Genomic DNA, 23,061 nt, shown 5'->3' on the forward strand with positions numbered 1-23,061 from the left:
CCAACCTCTTTTCAACTAAGGGTGGGCGGAATTAGCAAAATTGACTTTTGCAAATTATCGTGAAATTGCGCCAAATCTCTGCGAGCATGCGAAACTTTCGCGAAGATGCGGAGATTGCTTTTCCCGCCCGTTCGCGATGTGTTTTTGCGTGCTCGCGGGGAAATATATCGGCCATCTTGCTCGCAATACTTATTTCCTGTTCGCGATCGCAATGACGTGTTCGCGATCAAAAACTCTCATGGGATAGCGCGACCGGCTACCAACAATCCAACATCTTGTGGCGCGCGCGAACGAAATAATAATAATGGACAGCTCCACATAAACAACAAGTTGTTTGTCTCTTTCTTCCTTGATGTTTGCCTTTCTTACAGTTCGTGTTCTGACACTCCAGTGTAGTTTACGTAGTATGTCTGGAAGCTAAAGTCTATAAAATTGACTTATTCCCTGTCTTTTTCTAGACGTTTGTTGACTAGTAAGACAAGAATATGTTGAGTAAAGTTTAACAAATGGATTGTGATTTTTCGTGAGCTAAAACGACCCCTGTGGTTTTCCCCAAGCTCCTGAGCTCTTCGGTGCAGCATTGGGAGATACATTGTGTGTATATATACATAAATATATATATAGGCTCCCGTATTTACACCACACTCCGTGCACTCGCAGACTGGCGCATCTTCGCACGGGGGCGTAGCCATGCTAAAAATGAATGCTTCCTGTTACTTGTGCCCATGACGAAGGTGACTGCCAAAACGCATCTTGTTTTGTTTGCTGCAAGAGTTCTAATACATTTTTGATGATCTCACCCCCCACAAGTGCATCACTTTGTGCATGTTGGGCACAGGTAACATGAAGCGTTTATACATATATATATATATAGAGAGAGAGAGAGAGAGAGAGAGGGAGAGAGAGAGAGAGAGAGAGACCAAGTAAAGTGAGAGAGGCCCCTAGTATGAAATAAAAAATGAATTGGCAAAGTAACATGTTTTTTCACAGAAGGACATTCAAAATATCTGGAAAATGTTCCTCCTAAAAATAGCAAAAGGGAGAGCAAATCAAATAGAAGTTTCTAGAATTCTATTTCAGCATAGTGTCATCAATTATATATTGGTAGAGAACATTTCTTGCAGCAGCGGTTAGATAAGGAGAACGTTGTATTTACTAAAAATGGCTTTTCGTTTTGTCTTTGTGAGTGTTTCGATGATGTTGATCTTAACTTACATTTCAGAAGGTTTTGCTGATGTTATGCAGTGTTAATGGCAGTGTTTAGTTGGTGCACGTGATTTCAGGAGTTAGGGACCAGCACTCATTTCTAGGGGCCGCAACCAATTTTTCATCACCAAACTTTGACCCAGAGCAAAAGAGAGAAAAGCAGAAAAGGGGAAATGAAGAAAAAATAGGAAAAAAGACAAATATTGCAAAGGAGAAACCTGGATGAAGCAAGTGAGATAAAGAGACTGGCAGTGTAGGGTGGTGGGAAAAAAGGGGCATGAGGTGGATTCAAAACTAGGCAGCCGTCGCATGTGTATTGCAGATGGCGGGCTCCTAAGAAAAACTTTAGTCCCTGCTCTTGTTTTTGTTACAAATTTAGCACTAGTTAAGTAAGGCTGAGAGTCTGCCTTTTCTCTATTTTCTCTATTTCATTGATACAGTGCTGCAGTTGGAACAAGGAAAATCCCGGAAGCAACCAAATATTAAAGATTTACATTCATCCGTAAAAGCCATTGTTTCCAACTTGTTAGTGGGCCACCCTTGTTAACTGTTGTTGAGCATATACTTTGTCAGTCTTCTAAAATGAAAAATAAACTTCTATTTTTGAAGCTTATTTAGCACCCAAAAAGCATGGGATCTCATTTGCCCAATTCACAGTCACGTTCATTTTGAATTCTATTTAATTACAGTGTTGTGAGGTGTAAAGACAAACTGGATTCTGCAAGGAAACATTCCCTGCAGCCACCTGTCCTCCATTTTCCTACTGTATTCTACTTTATTTATTTATTTAGCATCAGACGAAGTGTTTCAAATAAGCACTGTAAAAAAGAACAATCTCAGTACATAGGGCAATAATCTGCTGTGGTGTTCAACATGGACCAATACAAGAGATTGGGAAGTGGGCCATGGACATCTTTGTGAGAGAGGATGAACAGTGAAAGCAGAAAAGTATCAAACACTATTAAATATTGACACTTTAGTACTTGAGGTCTGAGCATAGGATGAGGGGGAAATTCTACTTTTTATTTACTTTAGTGCATACTTATATGTGTGTGTACTTTGTGGGCACTGGAGATCAGCCCTAGGACTTGTCTGCTTCTACTTAGGGACTTTTATTTTGTTCATCTGCCTCTATTTAACTGTCTTGTTAGAAAATGACCAGTAGAGGTCAGTAAAATACCAGAATAGCTTTCTGCTTGTTCAACTGCCTCTATTTAACTGTCTTGATAGAAAACGACCTGTAGAGGTCAGTAAAATACCAGCATTGCTTTCTGCTGAGGGACTTTATTTCTTTAATTTTTCTGGCAACTGCCTCTATTTAACTTTCTTGATAGAAAACGACCAGCATAGGTCAGTAAAATAACAAAATCACTTAAGCATTCTCTAGATTCCGGTCCATAGACATTTATTTATTTATTTTTGGGTTTTATATAGCGCCTGAATCACCCCATACAGGGTATCTCTGCGCTGAGACAGCCATAGACCACCAAGCAAGTAAAATTAAAAAAGCTCTGTTTTCAGCAGTTTCCTGAAGACTAGAAAGTTGGTGCACTGACGTAGTTGTAGCGGGAGGAGATTCCAGTATCGTGGTGCGAGATGAGAGAATGACTTCCCTCCCATCCGCGCCAGTTTGATACGGGCAGTGCATAAATATGCGAGATGGCTTGATCTTAACATTCTAGTAGGAGAATATCTGACTAATTTATGAGTCAGGTAGCCAGGACCTAGGTTGTGTAAAGATTTACAGACCATACAACAGATTTTAAACCTGATTCTCTTTCTAATAGGGAGCCAGTGAAGGTCATGGAGCAGAGGAGCTGAAGGGGTCCTGGGAAGTGCATTGTTGACCAAACGAGCTGCAGCGTTCTGAACAACCTGTAGTTTATTTAAGGATTTTTCTTTGGCTGCAATCAATAGAGCATTGCAGTAATCCAATCCACTGATAATCAACGATTGAACAAGAGTTTTACGAGTAGTTAGAGGAAGAAAGGGACAAACCCTTCTCAAGATACAAAGAGTGTGAAAGCAGGTACCGGCTGTAGTGTTTACATGATCTTCCAGAGTTAGGTCCTGGTCAATACGCACTCCTAGATCCTTTACTATATCTTTGGGGGATGGAGCAGAGCCTAGCTCCTCTGGCCACCAACTAGGGGACCATATTAGTTTGGCCTCTCCAAACAACATTATTTCCGATTTGTCAGTATTTAATTGAAGGAAATTCTCCCTCATCCAGTGCGCAATACCCTTCATTCCCTCTGAGAAGGTATCTTGAGTATGTGGATTTGATTTATCAAATGACAGCAAAAGTTGCGTGTCATCTGCATAGGATATGGGGAGGAATCCAAGCCTTCTGAGGTGTTCTGCCAAGGGGGTCACATAGATGTTGAATAAAGTGGGGCTCAAACAAGAGCCCTGTGGAACCCCCTTGTTGATGTAGGTGGTTTGAGAACGATAGGAACCAAGGGTGACAGTTTGGGTCCTGTTTGTAAGGAAGTCGATTAACCAACTCAGCGCTTTACCCCCTACACCTATCTCCTTGAGGCGGGTAATAAGAACCTGATGGGATATGGTGTCGAAGGCAGCGGACAGGTCAAGCAGGACCAACATCACTGCTTGACCTTTGTCTGCCGCCATTCGAATATTGTCTATGACCTCCACCAATGTTGTTTCGGTGCTGTGTTTTGGGCGGAATCCAGACTGTGATACATCTAGGCATTTGGTATCTTCAATAAATTCAGAGAGGTGTTTATTAACATGCTTTTCGAGAAGTTTGCTGTAGAGAGGGAGCAAAGAAATAGGTCGATAGTTGGTAATTTCTTCTGATGACAACTTGGGATTTTTCTTTATGGGAACAACCTGAGCAGCTTTCCACTCGGTTGTGAGGACGCCTTCATCCAGGGATTTATTGAGAATAGTGCAAATAGAATTTGCAAGAGAGGTTGACAGAGTGGCAGCAATTTTAGCTGGCATAAGATCTGAGGGTGAGCATGATTTAGTACTTTTTAGAAGAGCGTCAACTTCCTGATTGGTGCATATAGGGAAGGAGTCTAGTATTTGTAGTGGAATTTTGGTGGGGATTGAATTTATAAGCGAACTAGAGCAGGGGGTGGAAGTTGAAGTAATTTTTTGGTAGATTTTTTCTATCTTCTGAACTAGATAATTTGCAATGTTATCACATAGGAGTTGTGTGGGGGCTACCTCAGTATTGCATGCTTTAGGGTTGGTGAATGTATTTAGTATTTGGTAAAGCATGCGGGAGGAGTTTTCAGCATTATCAATCTGATTAGTAATATATAGTTTTCGAGCAAGCTTTAGATTTTTGTGATAGGCCTTCAGTGCTTTTCTAAATAAAACTTTATCAGCTTGTTTATGTGAGAGGCGCCAGGTACGTTCCAACTTTCTACATTGACATTTCTCTGTTTTAAGAGAAGATGAGTACCATGGAGTATGTACCCGTTTGTTAGGGTTTAGTTGAGATTTAGAAGGGGCTAGATCATTTATGGCTGCCATAATGTTAGTATTCAAGGATACTAATTGTTTCTCTAAGCTGTCAGATTTATCGTAATGTGGGGGAATGAAGGAATCCTGAAAGGATTGAGGAGTGATTTTATGCCATTGCCTAAATGTTCTTATGGATCTAGTTTTGGAACCTCCTAATGTTTGTTGACTCTGGACCGAAAAGTCTATCAGATGATGATCTGACCAATCAAGAGGGGTCGTTGTGTTATAGTGAATATTCGAGGAGTTGGTAAAGATAAGGTCTAGCATATGTCCGGCCTGATGCGTCACATCGGTGTTTATTTTCCTTAAATTTAAGGTGGATAGATCATTTAACAGGGAGAGAGTTTCCTTATTATTGAGGTTTTCTCCCTGAACATTGAAGTCCCCGAGTGATAGAAAATTGTTGGTGGAAATCACATGTGGAGAAACTAGTTCCAGTAAATGACATGAGAAGTTGGATAAGGGCCCCGGGGGTCGGTAGACCAGGGCACCCTTCCAGCTTAGTTGAGGGTGCAAGTCCATTCTGAAGATCAGTATCTCCATCATGTCTGTACAATGTTGTTCGATGATTGTAACTTTGACAGGGTCCTTAAATAATATTGCTAATCCTCCGCCTGCCCTGAGAGGCCTATCTTGTCTTTGGATATTATAGCCCTCAGGGAGAGCGATGGCAATATCAGGATTAGAGTGGGATTTAGTCCAGGTCTCTGTTAAAAACCCGATGTGCGGAAGGGTAGAAGATAGCAAATCCCAGATATTGGAGGCATGTTTAGGTAATGATCTCACATTTGCCAGAAAGCAGTTCCAGTTTGGCATAGATGTTTGCCGCAGACTTACTGGCTTTATTCGAGAAGGAGTTGTTATTATAGAAATATCATTATGAACTGAGCACTGGAATTTACAATGTATGCACAAGCACCCGTAGACAATAATATTTTATTCAAATCTTATATTTTCAGTGATATGACCACCGAAAAACAGAGCTGTGGACTATTACCCTTTCCTGCTGAAAGGCAATGTTTCTCTCCATGTGTTCCCATACCTGGCATGTCACACAGTTTGGTGCTTACTTTCCCTCCATGTTAAAGAACAGTAGATGTTTCAGCACCCAGGCTAATGTGCTGGATACCTAAATACATATAAGGTCCCAAAGGCGAGACCGATTGCATGTCAAATGCTTGTTATGAAGGCTATCTTCAAGGTAGGTAAAATGTGTCTTGTCCTTAGCTCTAAAGGAAAGTGCTTTAAAGGAAAGAGTAAAGAACAAGCGAAAGTGAGGTTGGGCATAGTTTGATTTAGGTACTGTGAAAAGGGGAGGGATAATGAATCATAGTGATTGAGTTGGTATGTGTGGGAGGATACAACCAGATGATGTGAAGAAGGTCATGATTTGCTTTGGAAACTATGGTAAAGTGTTTATCTTCATTACCGGTGAACACTAGGGTGGTTTCTTGGATTGTGTGTGTGGGGTGGATGGGTGAAGAATACTCTGGTTGTGAATTTGATAACTTTGTTGCTGGGAGAAAAGGTATATATGTGACGTTACATGAGTAGGGTGGTGCAGTAATCCTGTTTGCTTATAAAGACTATATTTATGAGGTTTATGCAGCATGGAATTACAGATGAGGACAGATTTTTTCTTATGTTGGCAAACTTATATCACAAGACTTTGAAGGAAATAAAGGAATTGTGTCTCATTCAGGAATCAAAAAGTACTTCTACTGCTCTGTCGGTTGAATTAGTGCACGTCCAAGTGAAAGGAGATGTGAAGGATTAAGAATGGAAAGAAGCAAATGACTTAACCTGGATAAGAGCCACAGAGAATTAATAGCTGGGGAGCAAGGAGGAACCTTCAAAGGCCTTCCATCGACACGTGAGAGGGGGCATAAACTGGTCAGAGTTTCCAGGGATGGAGAAAGAATAGTTGTAAGTGTAGGTGATAAACTGCTTAATAGTGGGTCACACAAAGTCAAGATAGGTGCTGGAGCAGGAATCAATTTAAATAAAATGATTTAACATATCTATCTCACACCAAAAGAGGGTTGATCCCCGCTCTCTGTGTGGACCTCACCCCCCTGTGAAATACCTTTGCCACCGTTTATAAAGAGATCAGGAGCTATAAATCATAAATAGATTTAAGTCAATAATAACATTACTGTTTTTATGTTCAGTCAATAATGAGAGTTTTGATTAGTTTAAAGTGTTTTATTTTCATTAACGGGTTTAGTAAGAATTTTCTTTCTCCTTTTATTTGATCAGTTCAAAAGGCATCATTCAAAGTACAGATCTGATTGAAACAAATTGGTTAGAGCAAGTCATCAAATAAGTAATGCAGCACATTCCATGAAGGAAAGAATCCCTATCCTAAAATATGGCGGAAAAATGGATGTCAACAGGAACCCATTAATAGTTCAAGCTCAAAGTCAAGAGTAAGAGTGAGCATAAAGCTCAAACTTGATCACTCAATAGCAGCTAAAATTCCAATGAAGAGAAGTTAACAAAAAGCAAAATAAATCCTTCAGCATCACTAGCAAGTACAGTCAATAAAACGGGTCATTTAAGATTGCAAATCATCATCATCAAAATACTTGATTTCGGTCTATTGACCATAAAAGTACAATTAAAATATATACATTATCTTTTTCAATCTATACAGTAACATGATCACACAGATAAATAACTAAAATACTATTTAATAAATACATACAATCAAGTCTTGCATATATATCTAAAAACACTATTAAGTTTACTTGGACAAAAACGAGCCCCTCTAATCAATAAATACAGTAGATGATTGTAAACTGCTTGTGGGCCCTGCGTCAGTCTCACACATAAAACTGAATCTGGGTTGCTGATTTTTACAAATATCTGAAAACAAGATAAAAATGCACTATATATTGAGACAGTTATAAAAAGGACATAAAAATTAAACATACATGAAAATGCTATTTCTCAGTACAACCACAGTACATTAAATCAAAGGGCATACAGATGGGTTAGAGGGATCCTTGTAGGACGTGGCCCTTTTTAACTGAAGTCCCAAAACATTTTGCTTTCCCCCTAGACCTTTTTTCTGACGTGGTGTTGCCAACTTAGATGCTTTGGACGCCACTGCTGATCAGTGTCAAAGTGCAAGTGTTCCCTGTATAAAGTGTATTAGTAATTGGTTGTCCATTAATGGTATGTTTGCCTTACTAGTAAAGTCCCTAGTAAAGTGCACTATGTGTGCCGGGGCTGGTAATGCAAATGCTACTAGTGGGCCTGCAGCACTATTTGTGCCACCCACACAAGTAGCCTTAAAAAGGGAATTAGGCCTGCTATTGCAGGGCCTGCTCGCAGTTTGTTGAACTGCCATGTTGTTCTGTCAAGTGCACTCACTTGCCAGACCTTACCCTTCCCTTTCTATCCACATCAGACACCCCTATGGTAGGTCTAGGGTACCCCCTGGACAGGGTGTAGTACATGTGACTAAGGTGTGTGTCATGTCCTGACAGTGAAATAATCTCCATTTCGTTTTTCACTGTTGAAAGGCCATCTTGCCATGGGACAGAATGGGAAGGTTGTGTAATATGTTTTCCAGCCTATCCTCCCAAAGGCTTAAGATGGAAAGGTGAAGTTTAGTATGCCTGAACTCACAATGTAATAACACATCTTTTTTATAAAGGTGGCTTTTGCATTGTGTGGTCAGAAGCCACTCTTTTAGAAGTGGCTGAGTTTGTGTGCTCAGACATTTCTGTGTGTCTCTGACTGGCTGTGGATTGACTGTCTGGATTTGAAAGCGATAGGATCTGGGGAATGTCTTGGCCCAGGGAAGGAGGTGAGACAGCAACAGGCTGACCTGCATCTGGACTGTAGGGGGAGGAGAAGCCCCTAGAGGTGTAGAGGCCTGGGTTGCTGCTATAAAACAATTGGCCCATCTCCTGCTGAGTGATTGAGAATCCAGGCCCCCACTAATCAAAGGAAGAAAGCTGTCCCTGACAGGGAGGCACCCAGAACTGGTTTCAACAGGGGTCAGTGCCCCCTGAAGCACAAAGACTTCAAAGCCATATAACTATACGAGCTGAAGCCCCTGAACTTTGGAGAATGGCTTGATCAAGTGTGAACAAGACTGGAGCTACTTCGTGGTCAAGAGGACCTTTGCCAAGGAAGAAACAACTGAAGAGAGTGGGGCTACGCGGAGTGCGCGAGTGTGCGTAGATTTGGCCACACTACGCGATGCTCCATGTAGCCCCACTATGCCCACTACGCCCAGGGTTACTGTGAGGCTCGGGAAGCTTGGCGACAAAATCCTACATTAATCCTCACTTCTACTGCAGGGGCGACTGATTCACTGTTGTCTATCCGACCACTGAGGTATCCGCTACTTCATGGAAAGAACTGAGGCTCCTGAGGATTTTCCCGCTCCAGTTGTGAGGAGGTGTATGCTGAGCGCGTTGCAGCAGACATTCCCGCTGGAGGTCTGGACAGCTGCTAAGACTACTCTAGCCTGCGGCGCACCATGAGGTACTGGGCCCCAGCGCTGCCTGACCTGCTTCGCGGCCACCGCTGCACATCAACTCTCCCCCCCTCCGGTCTGCGCTCTGGCCGCTGTCACTGCTCGCACCATCTATGGAAGCCTGTGCCCCTCTGGTGTGATGGAGCGGCGGGGAGTGCGGGAACCTTGGAGCGCTCATCCTCAGGAGGGGGGTGTGTCATTGCAGTGACTGGTGCGTACTTTCTGGAGCTTCCCGTGGTCCTCCCGCACCACCGGAGGAACATATTGCGCTGTGTAACGCCCTGGGGGGCCAGCCTGCTGATCATCTGCCCGCTCTTGGCTTTACAGTCCTCCCTACACACCTGGGGCCTCTGCGACTGTATTTGGGCCTAGTCGCCTAGTTCACTCTCCGCACCCGCTAGACTTGCGCCAGTCCGGCTGCCGCTTTATTCACCTTCGGGGCCTGTGACACTCACTGACATCAGGGAGACACGGTGAGTGGCGGTTGGGAGACTGATGTGCCTGGGCGCTGACCGTGCTATTTCCGAGGATCCCCTGTGGTGGCGGTGAGCGTGTGGATTCTCTAGCACTTGGGGCCCCCCTCCACCTTCTCGCCTCCTCGTTCTTTGCCTTCACGGCCCGACACCTAGAGCGCCCCTGTGACATTAGATTACTTACCAGTCCTTGGCCTCTTCTCCCCCCGGGCATTTGCGACTGGCTGGGTTTGCTCCCGTCTTGTTCTGCTACTCAGCGTGCCGGCCCTGCTTTGGTCCATCAAACCTATCGATCTACTGCGCTGCGGGGGATCGCCGATGCTGTTGCCTGCGCGTCCGCTCCTGGCTCTGTGGGTTGCCACATCGCAGTCCATCGGCGATTGACACCTGCGGTACGTGGAAGCCTGCGCCATTGCCTCTATATGGGTGGTTGTAAGCCATAGCTTGCTCTGGGGAGACATAGATTTGCAGAGGGACACACACATTGACCTGTCGGTGACCTCTTCTACCTTATCTCCGCGCCTCCGGACCCTGCCTCCATCTTATAAGACGCCTCAAACCTGCTGCTTGCTCCTGTGACTTCTGGCGCTCACCCTCCATGGTTCATCTAGACCTGACTGTCATCTGCTGCGCTGCCTGGGTGGTTGGTGGGGTGCAATAGGGAAACCTGATGGCCATCAGCCCCGTTTAACCTTTGAGACCAAAAAAGCAGCGACGAGATCTACCTCTGCTGACCCCGCATCTGTAAGCATGGATCCTGCACCACCTTCCTCGCAGACTCCTGAGGATGATAACAAGACGTTGCTCCTGGCTGCACAACACAGTTTATCGGATTTATCAGGAAAAATGGATGCCATGAACAATCGCCTGGATTTTCTGGTACAAAAAGTGGATAAACATGATGGTCAGCTGAAGGAGGCAGAACGTCGTATATCTGAAAATGAAGACACCACCACCCAGATGCAAACCCAGGTAGCACCAATGGACAAATTGCTGAGAGTCATCGCGGCCAAAAATGAGGATATTGAATCCAGGAGTCGTCGCAACAACGTTCGCATTCTAGGTATACCCGAGAGCACGAACATGGGGCGCATGGAGGACTACATTGAGCGTCTCTTTAAAAAATCCTATGGTGAAGATTCATTTTCCTCCCACTTGTTGGTAGAACATGCCCACCGTTCCCTTGGCCCGCGGCCTCCACCAGGAGAGACCCCAAGACCCCTCATTGCTCGACTTCTCAATTATCGAGACCGCGATGTTTCACTTCAGAAAGCCTGTGAGCTCAAACCGCTGCAATTTGAGGGGAACACCTTCACCATATATCCGGATTTTACACTGGTAGTGCAGGAGGCGTGTTGAAAGTTCCTCGCCGTTAAACAGAAACTACGAAAAGCCCAGATGGAATACGCTCTATTATATCCAGCGAGGCTCCGGACTTCCTAAAAACCATCACGAAGTGCTCTCCACGCCATGATCGCACCTCCAGATCGCCCTCACCTTCCTGTGGCTGATTGGGAGCAGACTGGAGGTCTAGGATCAACTGGTTTTTGTTCTTGTTATTTTGCTATCAACATGTGGTAGGACACTATCAACACACTCGCTACTACCTGACTGTTGACCGACCTATCAATGCTGTGCTTCAGCTGATCCGGCACTCCTGTACAGACTCATGGACAGATAAGTGCCCTGGGGGCTTCTTTTATTGCCTGTGACCACCACTGTATAATTGTACTGCCCGTTGCACTGTGTGGAGTTGTGCATGCCACTTAGCCGAGCACCCTTCCCCCTCTCTGCCGCTGGTTCCCGATTATGGGCTGACGCCCAGGGACTGGGTTGCAGTTAGAGTCTGGTTACAGGAAAGGATTTCTGCCCCCCTGGCACCTCCCCTATGGGAGATCCCTTATGTTATTGGGTATTTCTTGTTTTTCACTGTAATGCTATTCTTTTGATATGCTGGACTATGCTACAGGGACTAGCTTGGCTGCCTCTTCTGGACTCTATGGGTGGGTTACACAATGCCGGCACAATTGGGGTGCCGTTGTGGGTGGGGGTGGCATAGGAACAAATAGGCTGTTATGGGGATTATCTGTTATACGTCTCTGTTTTCTGGGGAGGGAATGGGATTTTGGGGGAGGTGGGAGGGGATGGGGATGGTTGCTGCATTGTTTTATCACATTGGAAACTCGTAGCTCGACAGGACAGTCATTTTAAGAGAAGATATGCTACATTCAGGCACCCACATACTTGCCATCATGTCTCATCATGTCGGTACTGACAACCCCAGCTGATCGGAGCTCCATCAAGTTCCTCACGTGGAATGTTAGAGGCCTCAGTAACCCTCGTAAACGGAGAGAAATACTAGCGTATTTGGATAGGCACCACATACACATAGCCATGCTCCAAGAAACGCACATGGACCTCCGCCGTCCTTCTTGCTTTGGTAGTAAGTGGGCCTCTGTAAGAGCGTTCTCTTCCTACTCAACATATTCACGGGGCACGCTTATATAGGTAAAAAAAAAAATACACCGTTCATATTGGGTGGTATGTATAGTGACCCCTTCGGCCGCAGTTGCATTCTCTGGGGAATGCTAGCCATGCAATCAATCACTCTTGCCTGCAGTTATGGGCCGAACACAGATGATCCTAACTACTTCACTGCCCTCTGGGGTCGCATTCTTCAAATAGGCTCCACGCATGTTGTATGGGGGGATCTCAAAACTGCTCTTTGCCCATCAATGGATCATTCCAACTCCCTTCCGCACCATTATACCAATGCACGCGAAACCTTGGCAGGACTGATTGCGGAATAGGGTCTAGTAGATGTGTGGCGCTATGTACACCCTGCAGTTAGAGAGGGCACTTATTATACAACAGGACACACAACCTGGTCCCGCTTAGATTATTGGATCTGTTCTCGCGGTGTGGTCCCTTGGATCCAGAATGCTAAGCATCTGACCCACACGTACTCCGATCATGCGCCGGTATACCTTGAACTGATCCCTCCTGACTCCATTTCCAGCCCGCGCTGCTGAAGGCTGGTGCCGGAGGCGCTTCTAGACACGGTTTTTCAGACTGAACTGGGGGAGGACATTGCAGACTTCTTTGCTAGAAATAAAGGCTCTGTTGAACATATGGGCATGTTTTGGGAGGCTTTTAAAGTAACTGTTAGGGGCATATGCATTTCCAAAAGCTTTGGGGTTCTCCTTGATATTAGGAGAAATCTGAGGCGCCTGGAAACTGAAATCAGCAAAACACACAAGATGATGGACTGAATGTTGCACATTGGCAAAACATTCACCCCAAGTCACAGATCTGGGTTTAATCCATCGTTATTTTGCTCACCACGCCACCCCAGTTTAGACATGGCCATATGCAAATCAGTCTTGACCCTGTGCCTCATGGGAACAGTCCAGCCCGAACTCCCAAGCCATGTCTTCCCTGGACCGGAATCAAGCTTCTTAGGACCAGTTTCGGGGTTTCACCCCTCTTCAGCCAGGATAGCTTGACTCCAGTGGCATAGTGAGCACAGGACCCACATCTGGGCATACCCTTCCCACATAGGGCGAACAGCAAAACACACAAGATGATGGACGGAATGTTGCACATTGGCAAAACATTCACCCCCAGTCACAGATCTGGGTTTAATCCATCGTTATTTTGCTCACCACGCCACCCCAGTTTAGACATGGCCATATGCAAATCAGTCTTGACCCTGTGCCTCATGGGAACAGTCCAGCCTGAACTGAAATCAAACAACTCGAAACAGCCATGTGGAGTACTTCCTCGGGTGCCCAGAGTGGCGAACTTCGCAAAAAACTCACGGACTATACTGCTACTGCAGAGCGTGAAGTGAAATTCCGGGGCAAATAGTTAATTGCTCATAGAAACGGGGAGGGTGAGAGACCTGGTCGGGCGCTGGCGAGCACTATCAGACAACCACGCTTTTCTAATGATGTCCTTGATGTGATAGATAGCGCTGGACTACGCCGTAGCGATAGTCTGGACATATTGCACACCTTTGCTACGTACTATGAAGATCATATAGCCCAAAACACACAGCCCACCCTGACTTCACTCCCTACCTCCAAGATGTAACGCTCGGGTGGTTAGGGGACTCTCAACGTGAATTTTTAGCAGCCCCATTTGAGGATGATGAGTTGCCTGAAGCCATCATGCAAATGAAGTCGGGTAAGGCGCCGGGATCCGATGGCCTCCCCATCGAATTCTACAAAACTTACATTGACCAGCTGATTCCAGCATTGAAAGAGGTGTTTTTGGAGGCCCAAGAAGCACAAATACTGCCAGCTTCGATGAGGGAGGCGCTCATTACATTCCTACTAAAACCGGACAAACCTGCAGATCGGTGCGAGTCTTATCGGTCGCTCTCTCTTATAAACACGGACACAAAATCCTTGCCAAGCTGGTGGCGAATCGCCTCAGCCTACTGATGGACAAGCTGGTACTACCAGACCAGTCAGGCTTTATCCCCGGCAGGGCTACCTCCCACAATATTCGGACGTTGTTCTCTATCCTACAGACTGTAGACCCACAGTTGGCACTTGTGGCAGTGTTCCTTGATGCCTCTAAAGCCTTTGATTCGGTGAAGTGGGACTACCTCTTCACCGTCTTGCAGTGTATGTGCCTTCCCATAGGCTTTATATCTTGGATTCGGCTGTTATATACTTCTCCAACAGCGAGGGTTATGATTAATGGCCACACTTTGTCACCGATATCTCTCTCGAGGGGCACTCCTTTTTGCTCTGGTTATGGAACCCTTGGCATCCAGAACCAGACAACACTACCATCATGTGGGTCTCCGCTGTCTCCTCCGCCCCATACTAATTTCCCTTTACGCTGACACCTTATACATTAAAGAACCTCTTCAAAATCTTAATCCGTTGCTCCGTGAGTTTGTCAAGTTTGGAGGTCAATCCGGAATTCATATTAATTGGTCCAAATCACAGATATTTCCGTTAACCAGCTCCGTTACTCGGTTTGACATGGACTTTCCCATTGCCTGGTGCGAGGATGAAGTTAAATAGTTGGGGATCCGAGTTACGACCGACAGGGATGAGTTAATGAGACTCAACTATGGCTGTGCTTTCAAGCACATTAAAGGATGCATTGATCGGTGGATCGCCCTCCCCTTGACCATGGCTGGCCGCATATCACTCATTAAAATCATAATACTTCCCAAATTCTTGTATTTGTTCCTCAATATCCCCTACGACCCTGGATGACATTTCTTCGCCTCCCTCCGCTCTGAATTGACTCGACTGGTATGGGGTGGTAAGCAACCGCGCATACAGTGGGACACACTCATTCGGCCATACTCACATGGAGGTTTCGACATCCCTAACCTCGATCTCTACTACATATGCGCCCAGGTACATTATGCCCATTTTTGTTTCCACCCACCTCGCTACACCCCTTATGTCGCCACAGAACACTGGCTTGCAGACCCTGTCCCTCTGGGTGGTGTTCTGCTTTCTAGGGCCACATTGCCCATCTTCCGTAGACTGTACAATACAGGCTTGGTCCCGTATACTTGCTTGTACACATGGTCCCTGTCTCTATTCCCCACTCCCTCCGCTCACCTATCACCTAGACATGCCATTATTGCAAGAAGGAATATTTAAGAAAGTTGCGCGCACACGAAACATCAAATGCCGGGGGGACTTATATAAACACGGTAAATTTCATACCCTCTCTGAACTCTGCCCTGACCCACCGCCCACCACCATGGAAACTTTCTTATACTCTCGTCTTTGACATGGCGTTCAGGCCTGCAACCCCACATACCCACCTGAGCCTGAGACATTGGTTCCTCTGCATCAAGTTTTGCGAGCGCTTAGTCTCCATACTCTACCGCACCTTATATGTAGATATTGAATACCCTCCATGTGCAGCCCGGGCTGGGTGGTTGGCGGAGCTGGGACAGGACATCACTGACGCGCAGTGGCTTTTCTGCTTCAAACAGACAGAGCAGATTTCCTCCAATAGCAGACTCCGAATAATACACTACAGATTCTTACATCGCAGCTACTATACTCCAGCTAGGCTCCATAACTTTGGTTTACGTGACACCAGCAGATGTGATAGGTGCAAATCAGAACACGCCGACTTTCTGCACCTCGCTTGGGAGTGTTCTGTGATACATAATTATTGGCAACGGGTCCTCTTGGCTATGGATTGCATGGTTGCTATGCCCATCCCGAAGACTCCCCTTGCAGCCGTTCTGGGGTACACAGCACAAATTCCTGCTAAACACCGTAAATTTGTGTCATTTTGTCTGGCCTTGGCGAATAGGCGAGTTGCTTGCAGATGGGGTAGGGGATGGGCGCCCACATTTAAAGATTGGCTAGGAGATATGATACTATGGCAAGATCAACTTTCTACTTATGCTGAATTGCTACCTACCTCCTCACGCCCTCGTGACAGTTTGGGCCCACTGCAGGCATATCTGCTGGACCACCCGGCCTCTACTGCGGACATGCCCTGAAGTCAGGTCTCACCTTCTCGTAAATATGCCAGTTACTGTAAGATGGGGACCTCCCCCCCCCCTTCCCAAGTCTCCCTGATGGATTATATACACCCTGCGGGCCTGCGCAGCACTGTGCATTCTGTGCTTGATGTAATGAGGTGATGATGCAACGATACGCTCCTGCTCCATCGTTACTCTTTAGTAATGTATCATTGATAACAATGTCTGAATGTAGTTAATTGCATAGATCTGTATGTAACTCAGAACATGATCTTGACTGGCTGCTCATGTTACTACTGTACAGTTGCTGCATAAACAAAAGTTAAATAAATAAAAAATTGTTTAAAAAAAATCATTGAAATATACACATTTTTTCAAAAGAGTTTTCCAACTGCCTTCAATGGGAGTCGGGCAATGTTCCCATTGTGTGTAATTAAAAACATTTCTAAATGTATTAGCTTTATGCAGGTAATGATGGCCATAATGCCGGTAACAAAATAAATCAGCATAATTTGCAGTATTTAAATACAAATCCTCAGCATTAAATGCAGCATAATACTTTAAATCACAAAATAAAGATTGAACGGCTTGTACGTCCCAATCATCAGAGCGTATGTTATGTTTCACTACATCCCCCATAGAAACACGAAGTACATTTTGAACATTAACCACCTCGGTGGGTCCATGAATTTGGAAGTTTACTGCATCCCACACTATCCCATCCGCAACTGGCCAGGCAGAGATGTTGACAAAAGGTAGGTCCCTTTTCATGATGTGAGAAGAGGAGTGTGGTGCCAAAGTTCCATCAATTACTTTTACTGCAGAGCGTTCAGTGAGGTAGTGACCATTTATTAAAAGGAAGAAAAACTTCACAAATCCAATCGACATGAACAAAAAAGTGGCGATTAGCACCAACCAAATGTATGTCCAAGGAGAAACCAAATAATTTCTTTTAAACCAGGTGACAAAAATAGAAAATTTGGATGGGGGACGCGATGATATGGAGTTAGTGTCAAAAGAAAAACGTGACTGGTTAAGGGTGTTGTCTTGTAATCCAGGCAATGAATCTGTAGTGCGATACACATATTCAGTTTCCTCATGAAGACTGCAAGCCGGAGGGTTTAGCAAAGGATCAGTAACAGCGGTCACCTCTATGGCAGTGTCAGGCCTTATGTCGTTGGAATTGGCCAAAATTGCATTCCTGGATATTGTTGGACAGGAAGCAGCAGGTGTCATACTATGTAGAATCGGCCAGGCGTTGTAGTTTGATATTGTCCACTGAGATGTATCTGTTGTCTTTGCGACCAGGAAGTGGTGGTAAAATGACTGTATGAGTACCCTTCATGTCAAGCACTGGGACAGGTTCACGATAAGAGGGGCCAAACTGTTTCTTTTTTTCCACCTTCTCACGGACCAGGTCTCCGATCTTGGGTAGCCAGCCGACTACCGGAATTTGCAGCGGCGGAGGGCAAATGTTCCTTTGCAAGACTGTCTTGAGCCTCTTGTAGCTCCTGTAACACATCAGAATGATTATCTACGTCAAAGGATGCGGCTGTGGCCGCCATGACTAGACCGTCAAGGTCTGGAACAAACATTTTCATGTCAAAGAGCATTTCGTATGGTGTCCACCTGCCCAGAGATCTTCTAGGGAGATTATTTGGTGCACGTTTTACGCTATACAAATGTGCGAACCAGTTCCTGCCAGTACCTATAACTCTAGCTGTCAAGGATTGCTTTAAGTCACGGTGTATTCGCTCCACAACTGAGTTGCCCATAGGCCTGTATGGAGAAGAAAATTTGACTGGCACCCCCAGAGACCTCATGGCATCCTTGTACGCCTTAGAGGCGAATGCGGACCCTGGTCAGAATGAAAGGTGCCACATGCAAAAATTCCCACAAAGACACGCAAATCCTTGATAACAGTTTGTGCTTCAGCACTGCATTGTGGCCAAGCCCAAAGAAAACATGTGCATGAATCAACTGCAACTAAGATAAACTTATACCCAGTATCTGAAAAAAATGGACCGCAGTGATCTAAATAAACACAACTGAATGGTTTATTAGAAATGTACAGCTGTGTTTGTGGCAGGCGTGCTGCCATTGAAGGTTTAATCTGCTGACAAATGTCACAAGAAAGCACATAATTACGGGTTTGTTTATATAACCCACGCCACCAGTAACGTTGCTGTAAGATAGAGACAGTCGCCGAAACACCGGCATGAGCCGAAGCCATGCCTTCGTGCGCTGCTGTTATCAATGTTAGTCTGCGGTCCTCGTTGGGAATCAACCTGTCACCAACATCATTAATTCTCACATAGGAAACTTTATCGGGACTTAAATGATACCAGTATTTCGAAGGGAAACCCTGTGGGTACTTACTTCCCTTCTCTGTAGTAGCTATCGCTGCCAAGATGTCATCATCAATCTTAGTCATGGATCTTGCAACTGCTGCAACAGAATATGTGGCTACTGCTGTTCTAGCTTCTTCATCAGCCAAACTGTTACCGACCGTGTACTCCTACGCGCTGGTGGCTGAGAGTATGAATTACTTGTGTGAGAGGCAGACGTTCTTTAATTTCTGCGACTCAAACCCAAAGCATTTTATGCTTAATTGCGCTGCCTTTAGAATCACGATAGTCATTCTAAGACCAAAAGAATAAGTTGTGAATAAAAGAATGAACACAGTAGTATGAGTCACTAACTATCAAGGTAGTCACATTAGGATCAGCAAACTCCAGTGCTAGCACCAGAGCATTCAGCTCTGCTAACTGGGCATTACATTCCCCTAGTGCCTGCGTGTGCACGACACTGGACTTGAACTCACCGTTCACTATGATACCTACCACTATAGCGCATGCTGCCGAGTAAGAATGTTTTATTCCGGTCGCCGGTTGCGCAGAACCGTCAGTATAAATGATACAATGGTAGTACTCGAGCAGGCGCATTGACAGCGGAGCAGGATGAACAAATTGATACTGCAAGAATCCCTGAGTTTGCAATGAGGAGTCAAAGATATAGGTGACATCAGATGATGTCAACGAAGTAGCCCATTGTATCCAACGCGGATGTAAAGCTTTTGAGTTTGGTACACTGGATTTCGTCACAGCTTCAAGAGCAGGATATGGTGTTACGACCATCATGCGTTTTCCTTGCGCCAGTTTATGTTCCTTCTGCATCGCCATCTGGACTGCGGTCAATACTTTTTCAACTGTTAAAAAACGCAGTTCAGCCAAATGTACAAATGTGACTTGTAAATAATAGGTACTGTGTCACCTTCATTAAATCTCAAATAGGTGAAACCCGCTACCCCTGGCACAATTCTTATCACCAGGTTTGTGTGGTTATCACGCGTTAACAAGTATTCAGATACAAGAAGATCAGACTGCAAAGATTGCAGAATAGCTGAATGTTCTGGAAGCCAGCAGGCTTTTGTAAAGGTAGATTGTATCAAGGCATACAGTGGCTTGATACGCTGGGCATAACCGGGAATGTAAGTTTGTCCAAAGTTTAAAAATCCCAGCAAAGATTGCAATTTTTTCAGGGTTGTAGGAGAGTGCACACATGTGCATTTCACCAAGAAGTGAAGCGCCAGGCCTCTACCTTCATTATTGAGCTCATAGCCCAAAAACAACACTGTATACTCTGCAATGTGTGATTTTGCAAACTTACATTTGCAACCGTAGTCCAAAAACAGAACTATGATGAGGTCCACGCGACAAAGATGCGGCCATAATTCGTCGTCCGTGAGATAAATATCATCAACGTACGAGTATGCATCAGGGTCTATGTCGTCTAACAGAGAGACAACACGTGCGGCAAAAACTCCCGGGCTGTTTTTATAGCCCATGGCCAATCTTGTAAATTGTTTTTGTTTGCTGCCCAAAGTGAATGCTGTCCATTGACTACTTATAGAGGACAGATTGTGGCTAAAAAGGCCATTGGAAATGTCAAGTGTAGTTTTATAATTTTTACGCACAAGACTGTCTACAAGACCGGAGCTATGGGTATTCTGAACCGCACAGTTACGACAACGAGAGATCAGATGTCGGTAATCCAAAACTAAGCGGTACGACCCATCTGGTTTGGTTACTGTAAAAAGAGGGTTATTCATGGTGACACACATGTCTCAATAACTCCGTGATACTATAATTGTTCAAATACAATTTCATATAATCTGTCAGGGGGAGCTACTCGTGTGTCAGCAGTTTCTACTGTGATCAAAGTGTCAGTTGCTGTCGCCTCCAGAAATGGACGCAGTGCTTGCCGCACTATTGTAAACTCGGTTGCGCTGTCTAGCAGCGTTACTGCCAAGTTAGATTCTGAAGGAGGGTTCTCAACATCCGTGGCATATATCGCAGTTAAAGCAGCAACTTTCTTTTTCTGAAACGGAGGGCGCTGACGAGGAAACTCGTCCTGTTTTCCTTTACTGTCAGTCTGATGAGGTTGCTTGTGTCCTTGCGGGGCACCTCGACCTCTGCCGTGATCCTGGCGATTCCCTCCACCGGCTTGTGAGCCTGATGTTTCCTGTGAAGGACAAGGAGAACACTGATCAGGAACCTGAAACCTGTCAGGAGACCTAATTTTTGCACGGTCGCGCAAATCATAAGTGCGCTCAGAAGACTCGGGTACCGGTGACACTGCACGTGACCCTTGTTTCTGTTGTTGCTTCCCCTTTTTTTTATTTTTCCAATTCTTATTAGAAAAATTAGGATGGTCGTCCTTAGTAGACTGCGCCATCTGAGTTTGCTGTAGTACCGGTATTTTAGCAAAAGGCTTAAAACCCAAACTATTGCGTCCAATGGTCTTATAAGCATCTGCAATAATTTTCGGTAACTCATGGGGTTTGTCCCCATCTGGGACAAGACGCAAAGCATTAGACACTTGAAAGTTAACTGCATCTCCCTTGACGTTCGCAAGTATGAGATTAGCAACTACGTCAAACACTCCGACAAGCCTCATTCTCAATCAACTGCCGCCTCCGGGCCATGCTCATCCTGAACACACTTAATCACAGAGGGCAGCACAGTCATAGATGGTGTGCCAAAACACTTCGCATACACTGCTGCGAACACTTTACCCCAATTCTCACAATCGGTTACCTCTGGTATCAAGTCTTTCTGCAAACTGATTGTTAAGATCCTGTATTTTTCCACAGGAGTGGTATTAGGAAATACTGCCTCCAGTTGGTTAAATTTCTCAGCAAGCCAGTAAGGTAAATCATCCTTATTCTGTGGACGCTTGCCCATAACCGAATTAACCGTGACGGGAATAATAGACATCCCGGCCGGTCCAGCTGGTTGCACCGCAACCCCAGGTGCCCCCACCTGGGGATTGCGGGAAACGTCTTGTACTAGAGCCCTATGCACCTCAATTAACGAGGTGTGTAAGACACGCAATTCGTCTATAGTGGCTACTAGATAACGTGGATGTGGTGTGTACCCGGCCAAAACTGGCCAAGTGGCCCCTGGAATCGTCAAAGGACCTAAACGGACTGGAGTCACTGTGTGGGGGATGGCACCATTAAACCAAATACGATGTTGCCATGCTGAAATCGGAACTTCGAGTGTTGTATATGGCCGATATAAAACAGGTATCGCAGTGTGAGTCTATGCATGGAACAAACCATCATCTCCATTCACTGCCGGAAAGGTTACCCAAGAATAAAATACTTCAAAGTGGAATGCCGGATTGGCTCCAACCACAAAGATAAGTGAGATGCCAGCATCTGGTACTCCATATGCAGTCAAATGACGACGGAGTGGTGCGCGGCTATGCGCCGCAATATCGACTTCAGCCATAAGGACTAAGAAAAGGAAAACAACATAAAAGCGTGGCAGTGCAACAGGTTCGTAATTCACATCAATGAGAAAACCATTTTATAGTATCAAGCTTGAAAAGACCTACAAAATATCAATACAGGTAGGTTGTGCCGTCACCACTGTTTACCGGAAAACAGGAGTGAGGATATTGTGGACAAGTAGAAGCACTACTAAAGCGTCTCGTAAATAAGTACCAGACCAAACATTATGGGCGCCATGTTGCAGGGATTCTGCTCATGCACAGAACTATGCGCAGGAAACCAGGACCTCGGTGTATTGTGCTGTACAAAAAAAGATACCTCAGTAACCAGAACCCCAATCCGACTAGCAATAGTGTCTCATTCGTTCTCCGTACTACAGCGAAGCTACCAATGATTAGACAACCTAGAACATACGACTTAGTAAACTCTCATGAATAGTGGGAAACAAGAACACTCTTTCGTTCACACTCACACCTGTCCACAACTTGAGTAATCAGAGACACAGTATAGTTTAAAATGTTTATTTTTAACTAGCGTGCTCTAAGGTGCAGTACTCTAGCCAATACGAGCAGCATAATGCATAAGAACAATCTAATCAGCATTTTTGCAATCTAATAAAGCACAAAAGAGGAAATCATATTATAATGACAGTGGAATGAGGACCATAGCACCTTTTACCACCCTCCCCGTGCTCGAGCTAGTTTTAGATTAATGATAGAAGACCTCTGGGCTTTGTTAGCTTGACCCCATAGCTACGAGATCAGATGCAATGAATTACATCCCAGGATCAGCACAGCTCTTCTATGTTGGAAAGGTTTTCTTCAAGTGCCTTCTGATGCATGTAATGCCATATTAAAAAGCACCCGAGTTTCATTTGGGCCGCTGTGCTTCATGTTATGTCTATGTGCGTGGGACTGGCCAAAGTGAATCAACAGCATGCATTGTTATTCGACCTTGAACACGCTGTGCAGACAGAGAGCACGGTGCCCAGCTAGATATGTGAAAGGTAGACAGTTCTCATGTGAAGCAGCACCAGCAAAGTATTTCACGAGAACAGAGCCATGTAGTGTTGTGTGCAAAAGCGGCAGAATGGCAGCCAAGC

The sequence above is a fragment of the Triturus cristatus genome, chromosome 3_2 (genome assembly GCF_964204655.1).
Source record: "Triturus cristatus chromosome 3_2, aTriCri1.1, whole genome shotgun sequence".
NCBI lineage: Eukaryota > Metazoa > Chordata > Amphibia > Caudata > Salamandridae > Triturus > Triturus cristatus.